The sequence below is a fragment of the Triticum aestivum genome, chromosome 2B (assembly GCF_018294505.1).
Source record: "Triticum aestivum cultivar Chinese Spring chromosome 2B, IWGSC CS RefSeq v2.1, whole genome shotgun sequence".
NCBI classification, from domain to species: Eukaryota; Viridiplantae; Streptophyta; class Magnoliopsida; order Poales; family Poaceae; genus Triticum; species Triticum aestivum.
In genome coordinates this window covers 58,378,793-58,398,401 of record NC_057798.1, presented here as the reverse complement: position 1 = coordinate 58,398,401, position 19,609 = coordinate 58,378,793, and positions in this window count along the sequence as shown.

Genomic DNA, 19,609 nt, shown 5'->3' with positions numbered 1-19,609 from the left:
GATTGAAAGAGACCCAGTACTGGCCAACCTCATCCAATACATCATCGCACAAGAGCATTTGAATGAGCGAGTGATGGATTATCTCCAGAATCTCACTGATCTGAACCTCAGATTGCAATCGGCAGACCACTGAGGCCCGATTCGGAGAGACTCATGCATCGACTGGTCAATCCACTTTCCCCAATTGAGGAGGAGTATATCCCTTTACCAGAGACATTTTATCGGGACCCTGTCCAGCTACCATTCTCATCTTAGACGCCACTGCTGTAGTTGTTATTTCAGCATTTACTATTATGTTGTAGCTTATGCTGGTACCTCGAATTTGTGCGACGAGTCGAGTATTTAGTTTATATGTTTGTGAGTGGTTTTTCTTCGTGAGCAACCGGTGTAACCGCGAAAAATCCTGGGATGAGATTTTCTTCTTCCAGAAATTGCTGCATCTATTATTCTCTCGCTGCATGTATTATTCGTTTTATTTCACGCAGCACCACGGCAGCAGACCCACAACCACTCGAACTCTTACACTACCTGAAATACACGCAACCATGTTGCATCTCACCAACCACCCTTCAAAGCACTCCACATGCCGCCAAGGGAGAGATTAGCAGATAATTATCCGGACACTATCCGCCTCCAACACATAGTTAGCGGTAAAAACACTCGGGATTACGCCTAATCCTCGTGATCACCGCCACAGCGGAGAGCCAGCACCCGAGCGGCAGCATCGCAACGATCATCATAGATCATCGCGCACAGGAGCACCGAGAGCCCCAGCACTGCCGCTAGCCCTCCACACACCAGGATCATGTACCAGTCCGGCACCGTCTCCGCCATTGGAGTCTCGTCTCGAGCTCTAGTGAACAGTAATGGAGGAGGAGGAGTAGTAGAAGCGAGGCCAGGTGCGAAGATGAAGAAGGAGCACCGCAGTCATTATATAGCTCGGGATCGGTGTACGATGGACGAAGTCCACCAGCGCCGCTCATCGCCAGATCGCCGGTGCTCGGAGGCGAATCCGCGAGCAGTGCCGACAGTGCACTGACCCACGACGTGAGTGCACGCTGCACCGGCAGGAAGCACGCCGCGCACTACCGCAGTACGGCCTAGATGCCCTACGTGCTAGTCGTCACCGGCGGGAAAGCCGGGAAAAACGCGTGGGAGAGAGTAAGAAGAGAGAGCCAGAGGTAGAAGAAGAGACTGACAGTGGGCCCTGGTCCCACCTGTTAGCCAGAGGGAGCACTGTGTTCTCGGGTGCGACCAGCATATCGTTGAATTTTAGAATTTATTCTAAATTCACTACGTCCCGCGTAGAAATCACTCATTGTCCGAAGCGTGGAATTTCTCCACACAACGCTAGTGCCCACACTGTAGTTATTCACCACTTATTGCCCTCTCACTGTAGCCTCTTTTTACCGCTTGTGTAAATGATCTTTCAATCTAGTAAAAATATTTTCTTTTGTTTCTCAAACCTTAGCAAATCTCAAGGAAGAGATTTTTCTTAAGGGGGGTAGTACTGTAACACCCCAAAAATTTAACCAGGTTTTAGTTATTAAAATTTTGCCAAGAATTTAAAATTTTTCCTGCAAGAATATTTCTGTTGATTTCAAAACCTTTCTTTTATTTTCAAAGATTTATTTTTCCCAAGTGGATCCTTCCAAACATTCTGAACTTCTATGCCATCTCATTAAAACTAATTCCTAATCAGTAGGATTAATTATTAAATTATTTCACCCTGGGCTATATTCATTAAAATGACTTGTTTAAAGTTTTGGAGCTTTTTTTGGACTGCAACCATTTGATAAACTTATCTAAAAATTCCACCAAAATTTGGAGATGTCATGTGATGCCTCTAAATCAGTTTTATGCAGTAATATAGTTCATTCATTGCATATTTTGAGTGCTACACATGTTTTTCCTCTCTGGTCCAGTGGGCAATTTTGCACTGCAACCCTTTTAAATATTTGTTTCTAGCTTCCACCAAAATTTTGGGATGTCAGTAGGAGCATATGATTCCTTTATATGCAAAAATCCAGGAGCATACAACCATTGGCATATTTTTGGTTCATGAAATAATGCCATTCACATCCTGTCCAGATTTGAAGTTTTTCAAAACTTGCACTAGCAAGTTTCTCCTTTTTGCAAACTAACCTCACCACCCTCTTGTGCATCCAAGGAGACACTGATCTGGAAGATTTGGCTCCTCCAAGAATAGCCTAAGTGCCTGTGGCATTTTGTCAAACACCTGGAGTGCATGATCAGTTTTGACATGTATTGTTGTTGGCATTGTGAACTTGGTCTCCTGAACAAACCACCATGTCCCTTGTTACCCTTACTAAACCTAGCCTAGCCCTGGTTCTTTCCAGCCTCAACCTTGACCTCTAGGCCACCCTGGCATTTTGTCGAGCACATCCCGGGCATGCTCTGGACGCGCCCAGAGCGCGCGTATAACACGAGCGGCGCCCGAGCCGCCGCGTCACTCACCCCAGCCCGTGACCGACCGCAGCCGGCACGCCGTGTCCCCTTGCGCGCAGCATGCTCCCCACTCACCGCAACGCGCCGAGCAGAGACTCGCCGCGTCCCCGGCGAGCCAAGGGCTAGCCGCCACGGCCGCCCGACAGCCCTGACTCAGGCCAGCGCCGCCCAAGCCACCCTGGCTCGCCACCTGCCCTTGTGAGCAGTACGTGCTCATCCACAAGTGTGTTCCCTAGCTCCCGTCGTCGCCACGACCCCCCTGCTGCTACAGAACGTCGATTCGTCGTTGTTCTTATCACCGGCCACCTCGGACCACCCTATCCACACTATATAAGGAGACCCAAGCTCAAGCCCTCTAGGGGGAAGCTTCACACTGTCTCGCTAGTGCCCCCCTAGCCGCCAATTGGAGGGGAGCAGGCCATCTTCAACCTCTCCGGCGACTCCAGCCGCCGCCACTAACCAGGCCATTCCGGCGGAACGAAGGCATCCCCCTCCCCACTCTCTCCACCAGGAACTTTCCCTTCCTCCCGTGATCACATCCCCCTACTCCATTTCGGTCGGGAACCACCGTGGCCCAGAAACCACTTCACCCCGAAGCTTTCCTCCGCCGCGAAGCTCGCCGCCGGCAGCCCACGCCATCCCCGCCGACCCAGCGACTACCAGTAGGATCACCCTCGACCCGCGGATCCATTCCTGCCCTCAGCTTCCCCCAAGGACCCGCTATTCGCCGGCGATAGTCGCCGGAGTTCCGCCTCCGCTCAGGAAAGAGGGAGAAGAAGGAAGGCAGACTAGTCAAACATGACTAGTGGGCCACCTGGACCCACTGTCAGTGGCCCCTGCGCGGTCCACGCTGATAAGTGGAGGCGTAAACCCTCAAGTACGCCTCCTCTGCCAGAAAGCATAATCTCGTTTGAAACGTTTCCTTTTCTGTTTTAAAAAAAAATAGATTTTGACCAAATCTTTGACTGGCTATACCTTTTTAAATATAACTCCAAATGAATTGATTCTTTTTCCTACATCTCTCAAATTCTGTCTAGTTTATTTTAAGATTTATTTGGAAAATTTTCAAACAACTTTTTGTGCTGTTTTTATGTTGTGTGTTAATTCTTTTACATTTTCAAAAATAGGATTTTTGAAGAGAGGAGAAGTATTTCAAGAGTTTGAAATGCACCCTGCCTTCCCATGACCTGAAGGCAAGCATTCTGAACCCCGGCATGATATTTTTGAATGTTCGTTGACCCATTTATCACACTACCTCTTTTGTTGGAGAAATTGTTATTTCATGTGAGATGATCATGTGCATGGATGCATATTTGTGATTTCCATGCTGCTGGAAATGATCACACCTGTGATGATAATCATCCTCATGTGCCTTACATGCATACCGGCAGGAACCCGGGAAAACCTCTGCCTTGGGTAGGCGTGAGTTTGTCGCCGGTCTCCGTCGGGACGGTTATGTCTGGTATGGCATGGTAAGGTAATATGAGCGGTGACTCTGTTGGTTGAATTATATTCGTTATGCTAATCATGCAGGGAATACTTAAACCTCCCGAGTCGACCGTAGATCGAGTCTTGTTCCAGTAACCCCCATACTTGTTCCGTACTACCACTCGTCTCTACAGCTAGTAGAGTACGGTTCAGTAATTTGTCAACCCCTTTCTAGCACACACCGTACAGAGGGGCCGGGATGAGGGTACCACGGCCATGGATTAAAGCCAGTCATCCGGTCAGGGGCATGGGTGTTTTTTCGGTTGTAGCCGAGGGGGTAGCTTCCCCAGTTTTGCGCGCGGTATAAATTTTGTGATCCCATGCTAATCGAGGTTGTAGCCTCCCCACTTAGAGTTTGCTTGACAGGTGTCGTGGGTGATTCCAGACACGTGTGAGTTAAGCTGGTGTGTGCAAGTTAGGTGTGTTTTCATTTAAAAGACCGTAGACGGAATTAGTCCCGATGGACTAATAGAATCCGTTACTCGTGGGTAAAAGAGTACAGTCTCTGCAGAGATTAAACCTATTCAAATAGCATTGTCCATGGTTAAGGATTACAGTCTGGGATGGGTCTAGTGTCGGTCTTAGTGTCGGTCTTCGGAGGTGAAACTGTGAAATGAGGACTGATATTACAACTTGTGACATTTGATAATGATGATTATTATTTAGTTGTGGACTAACCCGTGATATTTTTGGTATTATCGAATACTCCTCGGATGGTTCTACCTCCGGGATATTCACTATGATTGATTTCTTTTAAATCCCTTCATGTGGTGTCGCTCAGACGCCTGACTGTGGCATTTCTTTTAAAGCCCTGTATGTGGTGTCGCTTAGACGCCCGACGGTGGCATTTCTTTTAAAGCCCTTTATGTGGTGTCGCTCAGACGCCCGACGGTGGCATTTCTTTTAAAGCCCTTTACGTGGTGTCGCTCAGACGCCCGACTGTGGCATTTCTTTTAAAGCCCTGTATGTGGTGTCGCTTAGACGCCCGACGGTGGCATTTCTTTTAAAGCCCTTTACGTGGTGTCGCTCAGACGCCCGACTGTGGCATTTCTTTTAAAGCCCTGTATGTGGTGTCCCTTAGACGCCCGACGGTGGCATTTCTTTTAAAGCCCTTTACGTGGTGTCGCTCAGACGCCCGACTGTGGCATTTCTTTTAAAGCCATGTATGTGGTGTCGCTTAGACGCCCGACGGTGGCATTTCTTTTAAAGCCCTTTATGTGGTGTCGCTCAAACGCCCGACTGTGGCATTTCTTTTAAAGCCCTTTACATGGTGTCGCTCAGATGCCCGACTGTGGCATTTCTTTTAAAGCCCTGTATGTGGTGTCGCTTAGACGCCCGACGGTGGCATTTCTTTTAAAGCCCTTTATGTGGTGTCGCTCAGACGCCCGACTGTGGCATTTTCTTTGTTGTTATTTTATATTTTTAATAGTTGCTAAGTTATTGCATATTCATAATTAACATGCTTATACGCATCCGAGTTATATTTATATTTTGTGACCGACATCATGAGTATAAAATATTTTTAGCTCATTATTACATTATTCCTGTGTTCATAATGTTTGCGAGTACATTCAAAGTACTCACTGTCTTGTCCCTGGCTATTGTCTTGGCCAGATTCCTTGCGCGAAGAGGAGCGACCGTGAGGACAGCCCCGGAAACCACGTTGTGGTGATAGCAACCCCGAGAAGATAGGAGTTAACCTGGTCAGCTGTCCCCATGGGAAATGGAGTCCCATAGACACTGATGATTTACAGCCCGCTTCCGCCATCAACCACTAGAAACCATTTGTTGTACTCACAGACCTGAATGGTCTTGTACTACATATTTTGTATTTGCTTGGAATATCAAGTTGGAAACTCATCAGCTAACAGTAATCCTGGGGCTGATGAGCACGATGGTCTCTTTCTGGATTTTTATACCCAGAAAACCGGTCGTGACACTACACAACCCCTAGTGGCGTCGGGGATGACAGCACTGATGGTGCCGCCGAGGATGCCACCAATGATGGAGCCGCCGAGGATGCCACCACTGATGATGGCGGCGCATGCACAAACGGAAGCCAACCGAAGAGGCAATGGAAGGACCGGCGCCTGAACGCGCTCCGCACCGTCAAGGAGGAATTTACTCAAGTGGACTCCGACGGGCTTCCAACGGAGCCCAAACATATAGTCAAGGGGTAGTCGGTTCAGCTCGGGTGCATTCTAAGGAGCACCGTCTCGATCAACACCGAGAACCTTAGGCATAAGGACCGAGGGAATTTGCGCAACCTCCTCTTCACGAAGCTGCACGAACGATACAAGTTCCCCACTGAATTTGAAAACATACGCCTCTCAGGGAATAAAGTGAATAGTGCCGTCCTCATGAGGATGAGCACGACCCTGTCTACTTGGAGAAGCGCGATGAAGAGAATGATTGAGAAAGGTGATAGTTATGAGAAGATCAAGGCGAAAAATCCTTCGATCAGCGAAGATGACTACAAGGAGTTCAAGATCAAGTGCAAGAGCAGTGCAACCTCCAAATCAAGTCAGTGGGGGAAAGAAATGCGGGAGTTGAACTTAGGGGAACACAAACTCAGTCCCGGCAGTTACAGAGTGGCGGAGCCTATATGGGACAAGGAGGATGCGGAGCATGCTGAGCAAGGCCTACCGCCCCGCTTCGAGAAATACAGCAGTGGCAAGCAGACCAGGAACTATGTCAGGGCCCGGTACAAGGAGGACCCGATAACAAAGGAGCTTACCACGGATCCGAAGACCAGGGCGCTTGAGCTTGTTCTGGCGAAGGAGACTGAAAGCAGTAGCGCGGGGTCGTCTCAGAGCACCCCTGTTTGGGACAGCACTCTAAATAGGGCATTGAACATAATGAAAAACAAGGATAAGCTCAGTAAGCCATCGTCAGCTGGTCGTGTGGACGGCAAAGGCTTGTCCACAAAATGGTCGTCATACTATACCGCTGGTGGGTGAAAGGAGAAAAAGACCAGCTCGGAAAGCCAGTCGCGCGAGGTTGAAGAACTCAAGGCACAAGTGGCGCGGATTCCAGATATTATCCAAGAGCAAGTGCAACAACAACTGGGAATGACGCTCACTGGCATTATGCCTGCCTTGATTCATGGGCTGACGAAGTGGATTGCGTGTGGCCAACAGGGCCCGCCCCCGATTCCCAGCTTCACGGCCAGCAACTCGCACAATGCGCAGGCGGCGCCATTGGTGTCCCCGCCGGCCCCATTGATGTCACCGGCGGCGGCAGTATTGGTGTCTCCGGCGCCGGCACGGGCATTGGAGCTTAATGCACCCGGGTGTACGCCGGTCGGTACCTCGCCAGCAAGTGGCCCCTCCGTGAGTTGCACGCCCGCCGTTGGCGGTGCCTCGACATTAGCCGAGCTCGACGCCATCATCACGGTAACTAATTAAGCCTCTCGGCCGAGGAATTCATCTTGTTTTGCCTTTGACTGAGCATCCCTGACGCCCTACATGTTTTCACAGGGCGCCGCCGATGTTCCGTGCAATCTCCTGCACTTCGTGAACGACGAGTTGGTCGATGTCGCCAAGGGCAAAATCGTTCAACCGGGAAACCCCGTGTTCCACGGTAAACCGATGCCACCCACCGTGTATAGGGTTCAACTGGTTCGGGTGCTGCCAGGCTGCGATGAGTTGTTACCTCCGATTCGACCCGCCGGGGCCGACGAAGATGATCTGATGACCCTGAGCGCCTGCCTAAGCTAGCCCCTGCTTTGGCCGAAGAGCCAGATTCGTTTGGGGGCGGGGGACACCACCCCACAGACAAGACCGCCAGTCGTGCCGGCGCCGCGCCATGGCAAGAATGCCGCAACGCTACCGGACATGCCGGACATCCCTATGGCACAGGATCCGGACATGCATATGGCGCAGGATCCGGACGATGACGACAACGATGATGGTACATTTACCAATGTCGATAAGTACTTTGCCGAACATGGGTACGGTGACGAGTTCGGCGGGCCTCCTTGTCAAGAACCCAACCAAGACGACCGCGATCTAGCTGGTACGGCGAAGAAATCCAATTGGAACAGGCGTCGTCTGGCGTTCAGTTTTCACGAGACGCCTCCAGCTCCCGCCTTCACCGAGCCTCAGATAGCTGAGGTGCAAAATATTATCAGCCCCAACACGCTCAAGAAGGCAGTCTGTGAGCAGAACTCGGTCCCATTACAGCAGATCAAGAAGAAGGGACGGAAATGAAAGACGAACAAGGCGCTGGTGTGAGCCAGCTGGCACCGAGTACGATCCGTGCTCAGGACGGGCCACCTTCACCTTAGGATATCTCGAGGAGGGTGCATGTGGCGGGTAGGGCGATGTTACTGACAAATATGCTCAATGCTGCAACCGGTGCTATGCGGAGTCTGCATGACATCGTTCTTTCTTTGGAGAAGATGCGTCTCTCCCAGAATGATGTGGCATACCCGGTTTTCGTGGCCAAGGTGCCAGAGGGCAAGGGCTTTGTGGATGGCGCCATCAGGGGTACAATCATCCTGCGGTTTGATGACATCTTTGCTATGTTTAATCTTCATCCGCTGCACTACACCTTCGTTCAGCTGTTTTCGCTGAGTATGGAGATGCGGATCATTCGAGACAAGACCCCGAACATCGTGATAGTCGACCCCTTCTACATGTGTGCCAAGATCTTGGGCAGCGCTGGGGACCGGCAAGTCGCGAGTTCACACCTCGAAGGCATCATTCTGGCAAACCCAGATAAGGATAACTTCCTCGTGCCTTATTTTCCTGAGTGAAGACCAGTTTCATCGCGATGATGCTCATCGTGATGACCGCAACGATCTTCTATGTGATGGTAGTTTAGATGATCGATATCGACTTGTAATGTGAAGACAAACTCGCTACGCGCGGTCTCGAGACTTGTATTGTTCTATCTTTGTTCGGTCTTTTGAATTCGGAGACTAATATAATGAATTGTATTCAGACTAATCTTCTATTGTATTCGATGAATCTGATGTTGTTGTGTGGTGTTGTCTAAATTATGTTCAATAATATATTTTGTAACCTGTGAAAATATCAGAAAAGAAAAAAAATCCCTAATATTCATACTAGTGGCGCACCACACAAGACACTAATGGTGCACTGTGATAATCACACTAATGGTGCATCACCCACTGGTGCGCCATTAGTATGCCAAAGCACATGGGTACATATGGCCCCTGGGAGGCATTCTAATGGCGCACTGTGGGCTATACTAATGGCGCACTGCGTGGTACGCCATTAGAACACCAGATACTAATGGCGCACCAGTGGTGTGCCATTAGAATTTAATTCTAATGGCGTGATGCTAGTGGCGCACCAGTAGTGCGCCATTAGTAGGCAAAACTGGTGCGCCACTAGCATGCCTTTTTCTAGTAGTGACCAAGATGAGCCAGTAAACTAGTTGGATGAAAGTAGTGGCCAAGTTGCTCAAACCTCCCTCGGCACAAGGCCACTATTTGAGGATAAACCTACAAGCAAAGTTCAGATTGTCTGTGCTTCCTTTTATGTACTCGAAATTTTACTCATACAAGAATTAATTTTGGCAAGAAGTACCTCTGACTGAACACCATTTACCAGTATGTACCTTACGTAATTAAAGTTCGTCCATGGATCATATTGGTTGTGATCTCAATCATTTGGATGCATAAACATACTGAACATGTGTATATCTGAATCTTTTTGTGAATTATATATGAATATTGTCGTGTGATCTATCAATCATTTGGATGCATAGATATGTTGAACTTGTGTATATATGAATCTTTTGAGTTGTTGATAGTGAATGTTGGCTACGAATATGAACGGTGTTCTGTGAACCTGAGTTTGATACGAATGTTTACCTTTTCTGTTGTACTTGTGTGTGAACTTGTTAGTATGCCTACTGTGGGGTATGTGACGTGTGGGTGTCAACGGCACACCTTCTTCCCGAGAAGAATTGCACCTTATTTGTTAGGATAGCAACGGCGCATCATCTCTTTTTAATCTTTTTATTACTCTATCTTCCCCTCTCCCCCACTCAACCCCTGCCGTAATGTTTTCAGCCTCAAAACAAACATAGTACTGCGTCGTTTTTGGGGCTTGATGAAAAATCAAGGGCTGGTTTCTGTAGGTTGACTCGCGCAGGAAATGGGCTGCTGGTCCACCACGATGGACTGGGAGGCTAAAAATAAAAGTTGTATGGTGCAGAGGTAAGTAAAAAACACTATTGAGAGCTATCCACTGAAGAAGAAAAAAGTTCTCTCCTAATGTGCTTCTTGAGTCGTGCCGCCGGCCCCCTCTTTAATCCAGTTCGCTCGGGGATCTGGTGTCATTTTTTTCCAGAGGGCGAACAAGTATCAGCTAGGCCTCTGTTTTGTATTTTAACATGCGTAGCCCACAACATACGGAGACAGTGGTTTCAACTTATTTTTTGAGGTCCATACCGGCCTATGAGCTTTTTCTTAAAGATCGGCAGCCCAATATTTTTTTTAATAAAACGCAGGTCTCTGTTCTATTTATCTATATATAAGAATAATAATGATGTGTCCAATTTATGTCATTCCTTCTAACCACATTATATATGTTTATATTATTACTATTATCGTATATTTTATAGAGACTTATATATACATTATAAAAATATCCCATGTGTTATTAACTTATAAAATTAAATGTTTAACAGAAGTTGGCAAAGAAAATCATGGTTGTTTTTGACTCGTAAGCAAGGAAAATCCTGGTGATTGCGTAAAAAAGCTTGCAAAGATTTTAAGCACCAATTTAATAATAGCGCGCTCATTTTTTTTGAGCAATAACTCGCTAATTTGTTAATTTTATATATATATATATATATATATATATATATATATATATATATATATATATATATATAGTGGATGCGGTGTGTTAGTTGGATGGATATACCCAATAGCACCATTAAAAATCGACTGCATGCTACCTAATCCCTAAAAGGTAGGAACTAACTAGTTGAAGCCGCTGACCCCATCTTACCCCATCTTTTTTATTTAGTTTTCGTCCATGCATGATATGCCATCGTCAAATGTAGTACTCTCAATTTTGAGTACGTACTATTCTGAAAATTTGAGTATATACTACTTGTACTGCACACTATTCTTGTCAGTTCGACGACTTACAATAAAAATAATGAATAGTGTACGTATATTGCTCAATATTAGACTGTAGTTCAATACCTACGTAGAAAACAACAGATTATGATATATCCACATTTTTCTTTAGTTGGTATGTAGTGTGTATTGTAAGAGGGTATCTATCATGTTTTTTCTTACAGGGTATATACCCCTCTTTATTGAGTATATCTTATATGTTTCTTTAGTGGGCATGTACTATTTTTTGTGAGGGGGTATATATCATGTTTTTCCTTATAGGGTATACACCACTTTTCTTTAAGGGACTATATTTAGAATTTTCTTTAGTGGGTATGTACTACATCTTGTGAGAAAGTATATACCATGTTTTTTCCGTAGAGAGGGTATATACCACTTTTTGTGGGAGGGTATATACCATTTTTTTGGTAAGACATAAGAAAGAGTATATCTTGATAGCCCCACAAAAAAAAGAGTATATCTAGAAAGTATATGTTCATAAAAAAGGGTATGTATATCCAACAAAAATACTTCATCAGTAGTACTTATACTTTCCTAATAACAGTATATAATGCATCAATGGGTATATACATCTTCGCCGTCAAGCCGATTCCCTTCATCAAGAATACGGAAACAAAGAGAAATACTACAAGGAACTGAAATAGAGTAAAACGCATGCATGCTATAGCTATGTACGTGTCACCAATGAGAGTGTGACAAACTGCATGCACCGATGACAGACCAGCTCTTGGATGCCGATGGATACATCTAGGTCGCCATGGTGTTCATGGATTATACTGCCATATCGCATTACTCCGTGAGATTCAACTTCTGAGGATTAAATAAAATACAAGGAAGTGCATACATAATGGTGATGCGTACATGAGCCGGAAGGTTCATTATTGTCGTCGTCGTCGATCAGGCTGGGTTAGCCGCATCACATCAACGCATGTCGTCGTAGCCGCCGGCGGTGGCGGTAGTGTACCCGGAAACGCAGTAGCTGGATGAGAGGAGGCAACCGCATCTTGTCGCTGTGTCGTCGTGGCCGCCGTCACCGCCCAACATGGTATGTACGCAAGGATGCGATGGTCATGCGAATAAAAAGCAGGCCGTCTCATCTCGTTGCTGCCACAATTAATCAACTGATTTCTCGGAAGATAAAACAGACCTAATTATAGGCCAACAAAACTTGCAACCATATGCATGTTTATCCCTGGCAATTCGGAACTGAGTTTCAAATGCATGTGATACCATCGATGGGATTTACATGTGATTAATTAATTGACTAATTAGATGCTGAACGGTTTTATCCATTTGAATCGGATAGCGTAGGTTGAGAGTCAAAAGGGCGACACAGGGCCAGGAGCATGTACTCCTAGGAGTATCAACCCATTTTCATATATATATATATATATATATATAACAATATATATATATATAACAACACTATTCTAATACCAGGATTAGAATAGTTATTTGGATCACGTCACGCCTATATAGGGGCGACGAAGATTTCCTGAACTCTGAAAAAAAACAGAAAAAGAAACCCACGGACCCCAAACTACCTCAGCTCCATCGGGCGCAGCCCCCGTCACCCACCGCACTGCCGCCCCGCCGCCAACCGCTCCGCCGCCATGCCGCCCAGCCGCCCACCGCTCCGCCACCTCGCCCCGTAGCCAACGCGCCGCCGCCCAGCCCCCCGCGGCCAACGCGCCGCCGCCCAGGCCCCCGCCGAAGACCCGCAACAGGATCTCGCGCCTCCCGCCGGCGGCCCCTGGCTAAGCGCGCCTACCACCGGCTTCCCCTTGGCTCCGGTGCCCCTCACCCACCGTCACCACCTAATGCCGCCGCCACGACTTCACCTGGATCGGCCGCCGTGGCCCTCGTTCCCTCCTCCCACGGAGACCCTCTCCTCTCCCTTCTCTCAGATCGATCCCCTTGTTTACTGTGTTTTCATTTGGAGCAGCTCCTGTTCCTTCCATGGACGGCACCCATGAGGAAGAGGACGACGACGGGGACCCCATGCCCGACGGCCTCAGCCTCGACGGGGACCGGCCCCCCACACAAGGTCGACCTTCCCATTCTTTTACCGCTGATCTGCTCTGCTCCAGTAGTCCAGCCTAGTGGTTTCTAGAAATTTCTAGGGTAATCACCCATGGGACATAGTCAGTGCTCCATGTTTCTTGGCATCAGTTCTTCTAGTACAAATCTCCATCTCCGGGACATCAAGCACATGCTTGCTTGCTAGTACTAGTATTACCTTTCTAGCAAATTAGAAAGAAACAAGCAAACAAGTTATCTACTAGCTACTAAGTAAACTCACGTTGTTGGAGTTGCTTTCTTTCTTCACTCAATTAATTTGAATTGAATTCATTCATCCTGTTGGCTGCTTCGTGCTGTATATCCCTATCTTCTTGTTGGCCTCGGCACTTCACTTCTTTCCTCACAAATACTGATGATTTGACCTGTATTTTTATTTGTGTATGTCCGTCAGTTGGATCATTTGTCTATCAGATTTGGGATTTATACTTTGTTTAGGTATATGTGTGAACGAACCTTCTCTGTATAAAAAATATTGTGTTGTTTATCATGTGGTATGTATCTAAAAAAATCTTGGTCGATCTGTACAGAAGTTTTCTTCTTTCCCCTCGTGTGCCGCGGCCATCCTCTTCCAGACCTTCCTATTAGACCAAAGATGGCCTTCTCTCCTCACCGGTGCTGACCTTCTTCCTTCTGCTGCTCCCTCCTCCCCTACCGGATGAAAAAACTGCATTACATGATGGTGTAGAACCTCCAGTATTACTCATCCTATTTTGCAGCACCAGATCACACAGTTTGAAGGAAGACTGAAGTTCAGAGTGATGTGGATGAAAGCAGAGATGTTTTTAAGTGCGTTCAGACATGTTTTTTCCTCTTGTTTTTTGTTTCTTAACTTCTTCATAATTGTAATTTCTGAGGCAACATGTTGTTATCTGAAAAGCTTATGGACTCTTGTGTGTACTTAAAACATTTTGATCAGTGTACTCTTTAGTTTATGATTCAAACTTGGTGTTCCTAAAAAATCTGGCGCACATCTTGTTTGCAAGTCTGTGTGCCCACAATCTTGTGGTTAAATGACCTTTGTGAACTGTGATAATTCTTCGTATAGTAGTTTGTGCAAAAGGAAAAAGATATGATTTTTCTTATTCTTGCAATTTGATGTTCTCAAGGTTCTCCTTGCAATGCCCATGAGAACAAATTCTCTCTAGCGGTACTATTGCAAAAATTGAAACAGTTCGAAGACAAAGAAAAGATCATTTTTTATAAGAAAAGATCAGTTAAATATATATGTTGCAAAAAAAATTCATTAACTATTCTAACTAATTACATCTTCAGATTCAAAGAAGTTCAGCTTGGCACGGATAAAAGTCCAATTTTGATGTGCCTGCTCGCGGCCTCCACCATTCAATATTTGTGCATTTCTCCCAGCAAAACGTGCAATGTTAGATTTGTAAAAAAAGATAGAAATAAAACAAAAAAAAATACACAACAAAATGCAACTTTTCACACTGCAAAAAAATTGAACTTCTCACTGTACAAATCAGTTTTTGTTTCACTTATCCAAAAAATAGGAATAAAAGTAATATGTTGAATCTATTTATAATAAAAACTAGAAGTTCAAATTTAAAAAACGAAGAAGTTCAATATGTATTACAAAACCAAGAAGGTTCAAATGAAAATAGAGAAGTTCAAAAAAGTTTATCAAAAAAGAGTTTCACCGTTACTAAATAAAAAAATTCTAAAAGTTCAAACTTAGATAACGAGCGACGGAGTTCAAAATAGTTATTCATATTTCTAAAAGGACAACCAAGAAGTTCAAAATAATTTGAGCTTGTAGTCAAAATAATTTAACACTAACGAATATATACGCCCCGCAGTATATTCCTAAAAAGCTAAACTGTTATGATTTAGAAATTCATGTTTTAGATATAAATGCGAAGTTCATGTTTTAGAAATTCATAAGTTCACGTGTACCATATACTGAAGTAATTCATCAATGAAAAAAAGGACCGTCTAGGCCATTTCACTGACAACAAAAAAATGCCTAAAAACGTCACGAGACAAAAAATACAAATCGTAGAAATTGGAAAAAACTATAATTTTGTTTTGTAAAAAGTTAGAGCGGATCGATGTCCATAAAAACTCAGATTTTTCCATTACTAAAGAGAAACAAAAGAGAAGTCCAAAGTGATAACTGCCAGAAGTTCACGTACTGCATGGTGTGTGTTTCGTATTAGAAAAATACAATAAAAAGGCAAAGTCTAAAAGTTTTGTTGCTAGAAGTTCAAGTGCTCGACCCGGGAAAGTTCAAAAATTCTTCTAAAAAAGGTTCACCATGTATTTAGATGTACAAATAGAAAAAGAAAGTATTTCAAATAAACTAAGAAGTCCAAATTATAAAAATAGAGAAGTTCAATATTTATAAAAAAACACAGGTTTCTCTTCTTCACTAAAGTATAAAATTAAAGAAGTTCAAATTAAAATAAAAGGAGTAGTTTGATGTTTACGGAAAACTCAAATTCTTCCCATTCCTAGGAAAAATAAAACTGTGAGGTTCAATTTTTTTCAAAAAGTTGATGCTTATTTGAAAACATATTTTTTTCTAAGAATAAGACTAAAAAGTTCAATTTAAAATAACAGAGAATATTGAAGTATATAAAAAACTCAGATTTGTTGCAAAAGTTCACGTGCACCTCCATGGACGGTTTAGAATTTATATCACGGGGCGTCCAACCTCCAATTACATTTTTAAAAATGGCAAAAAATGACGTCCGACCTTTCAATAGTGTGTAATTCGACATATACACAAAAATGCGACAAAAGTTCATAGTAAAAACAACGAGAAGTTCAAGTACTGTAAGGCATGCATTTCAGGTGAGAATAAAAAGTATAGAAAGGTAAAAGCTTAAAAAGTTTGTTCAAAGAAGTTCAAGTGATCTATCTAGAGAAGTTCAAAAATTCTTGCGAGAGAGGTTCACCTTGTATTTCCATGTTCGACTTTTTCTGTATAAAAATCGAATACAATTCTTTACTCAAAAATATAAAAAGGTGAAGTTCATATTGAAATAATAGAGAAGTTTGGAGTTTATCAAAACCTAGGATTTACCTGTTCAAAAAATAAAAAATACAACATCATTTTTTGCACCTTTTAAAAAAAACTCATAAAGGAAAAAAATGGGTGCTAGAAGTTCAAGTGCTCGGCGAGGAAAATTTCAAAAAAATCTTGTGACGGAGGTTCACCGTGTATTTAGATGACCGAAAATACATAAAAATATGTTGTTTTTTGTGTTTTAAAATAATCCCCTCAAACCAGAGAGAAGTTCAAAATGATAACAACCGGAAGTTCACGTACTACATGGTGTGTATTTCATATAAGAAAAATACAATAAGGTGAAACAGAGTGAAGTTCAAACAGACCGCCCCAGAAGTTCAACTACTTCACGCATTGCAAAAAACAGGACATCAAAAGCAGAGTGAAGTTCAAAACAGATATGCCCGAGAAGTTAACTACTTCACGCAGTGCATTTCCATTCGCGATGAAGGCAGAAATCATGATCTCGTCATTTTCTAATTTATTTCAAAACGGCAGGAATATCATCTGTGTAAGTTCAAGTCCTCAGACGGAGAAAGTTAAACAAATATTGTGAGAGGTTTGTACAAAAAGAATATCATTTGTGTAACACTGACGAAATGGATGACAAAATTACAAACAAAAATACATCACAGAAGTTCAACGTGAAAATAGCAGGAAGTTCAACTACTGCGCTGAATGAATTTCAGATGAAAAACTTTGAAAATCGTCGCGAGTATGAAAAAATGTTCAACACGGGAAAGTTGCGTGTTTACAACAGCTTTCCATCGGTATATCACCTGCTCAATTCCGGTGAGTGGATGGAGAGCTACGAGCAGTGGATGAAGAGCTACGAGCAAGAAAAATCACGTGAAAACAGAGTGAAGTTCCAGTACACGCACCGAGAAGTTCAAGTTCTTCATGCGATGCATTTTTCAAAAATCTGTTTCGCGATAAAGGCAGAATGAATGATCCCGCCATTTTTGAAATTACATGAAAACGGCTAGGAATCAGACAAAACCATCACCATGAAAAAGTTTCGAATTTTCCGTCGCTTTTCAGCGGTATATTATTTCTCCAATTCCGATAAAGTTTATAAAAACTACGGCAAAAATACATTTTTAGCCATTTTTAAAATCGACTTAAAACAGTAAGGAATTGAGAGAAACAATATATATAAAAAAGTTTCGCATTTCCTCATGCTTTCCAATGCCATATCATTTGTTGCATTCGGACGTACAGTTAAAAAATTAGCTTGAAAATACAAATGCGGTAGGACTTGGACCATTTTCTAAATTACTCTTAAACCATTCAAACTTAGAAAAAAACTTTCAAGATGAAAGAGTAGCGCATTTTCATAAGCTTTCCAATGCCATATCATATGCCTCAATCGGATTAGCCGTTTAGAAATGACATCGAAAAAACAAACTCAGCTGTTCGGTTTACGAAATTTTATGTTTTTCAAATTACTCTTTAACCATAGGGAATTAGAACAAACTTTCAACATGTGGAAGGAGCGGTTTTGCAGCAGATTTCCAACGCCATATTATATGCCTCATTCCGATAAATGGTTTAGAAATGCGATCGAAATTACGATTCATGTTTTTTGTGTGAAGAAAAACGGTTTTCAAAACTGCTCTTAAACCGCTTACATTTTGCGAAAAATTTAACTTGGGTCATGATACTCGTGTCCATAGCTTTCCAACAGTATATAGCAGGCCCTATTTGGGACATGTTGCGGGAAGTTCAACCTAGCACAGGGGGAAGTTCAGGTCGAACAACTCAGGCAGTAAAATTGCAAAAAACGTGAGTTCTTCACGACCCGAGTGCAAAATCCGCCTATGAGCGAGATTCCTATCTAAAATGAGTATTTAGTTGCTAAACGGTTTAGAAATGCGATTGAAAATATGATCCACATTTTTTGTATGAAGAAAAAACGGTTTTCAAAATTTCGATAAAGGTCTGGTTCGTACAGAGGGAAGTTTAGGCGCGTGTACAAACAAAAATACGTCACAGAAGTTCAACGTGAAAATAACACGAAGTTCAACTACTACGCTGAATGAATTTCAGATGAAAAACTTACAAAATCATCGCGAGTATGAAAAAATGATCAACACGGGAAAGTTGTGTGTTTACAGCAGCTTTCCATCGGTATATCACCCGCTCAATTCCCGTGAGTGGGATGGAGAGCTACAAGCAGTGGATGAAGATCTACGAGCAAAAAAATCACGTGAAAAAACAGAGTGAAGTTCAGGTACACGCAACGAGAAGTTCAGGTTCTTCACGCGGTGCATTTTCGAAGAATCTGTTTCGCGATAGAGGCAGAACGAATGATCCCGCCGTTTTCGGAATTACTTGAAAACGGCTAGGAATCACCGAAAACCATCAACATGAAAAAGTTTTGCATTTTCCGTAGCTTTTCAACGGTATATTATTTGCCCAATTCCGATAAAATTCGTAGAAATTACTGAGAAAATACGTTTTTCGCCATTTTCGAAACTGACTTAAAACCGTAAAGAATTGGGAGAAACAATACATACCAAAAAGTTTCGCATTTGTTCAAGCTTTCCAACGCCATATCATTTGCTACATTCGGACGCATGGTTAAAAAATTAGCTCGAAAATACGAACTCGGTAGGACTTGGACCATTTTCTAAATTACTCTTAAACCATTCAAAATTAGGAAAAAACTTTCAATATGAAAAAGTAGCGCATTTTCATAAGCTTTCCAACGCCATAGCATATGCCTCCACTGGATTAGCCGTTTAAAATTGACATCGAAAAAACGAACTCAGTTGTTCGGTTTACGAAATTTTACGTTTTTTTAAATTACTCTTTAATCATAGGGAATTAGAAAAAACTTTCAACATGTGGAAGGAGCGGTTTTGCAGCAGCTTTCCAACGCCATATTATATGACTCATTCCGATAAACGGTTTAGAAATGCGATCGAAAATACGATTCACGTTTTTTCTGTGAAGAAAAAACGGTTTTTAAAACTGCTCTTAAACCGCTTATATTTTGCCAAAAATTTAAGTTGGGTCATGATATTGGTGTCCATAGCTTTCCAACAATATATAGCAAGCCCTATTTGGGCAATGTTGCGAGAAGTTCAACCTAGTTCACAGAGAAGGTCAGGCGCGTTACTCAGGCAGTTCAGGTTGTGATCAGAATATTATTCTGATCCCGTGATCAGAATAGTGTTTATGTATATATATATTCTGATAACACTTCCACACTACACGTTCAACGCAAGTGCACGTCATTCTTTGAACCATGTGTGCTGCAGTACTCACACTAGTGAACTTCTCGTCGGAAAAAACTGCACGCGTTGTTTTTTGGTAATGTTTTCACTCTAGTTTTTTAACCATTTATCAGAATGAGGCATGTTATATGCCATTGGAAAGCTATGAATTTGGCGCAACTTTGATATGTTGAA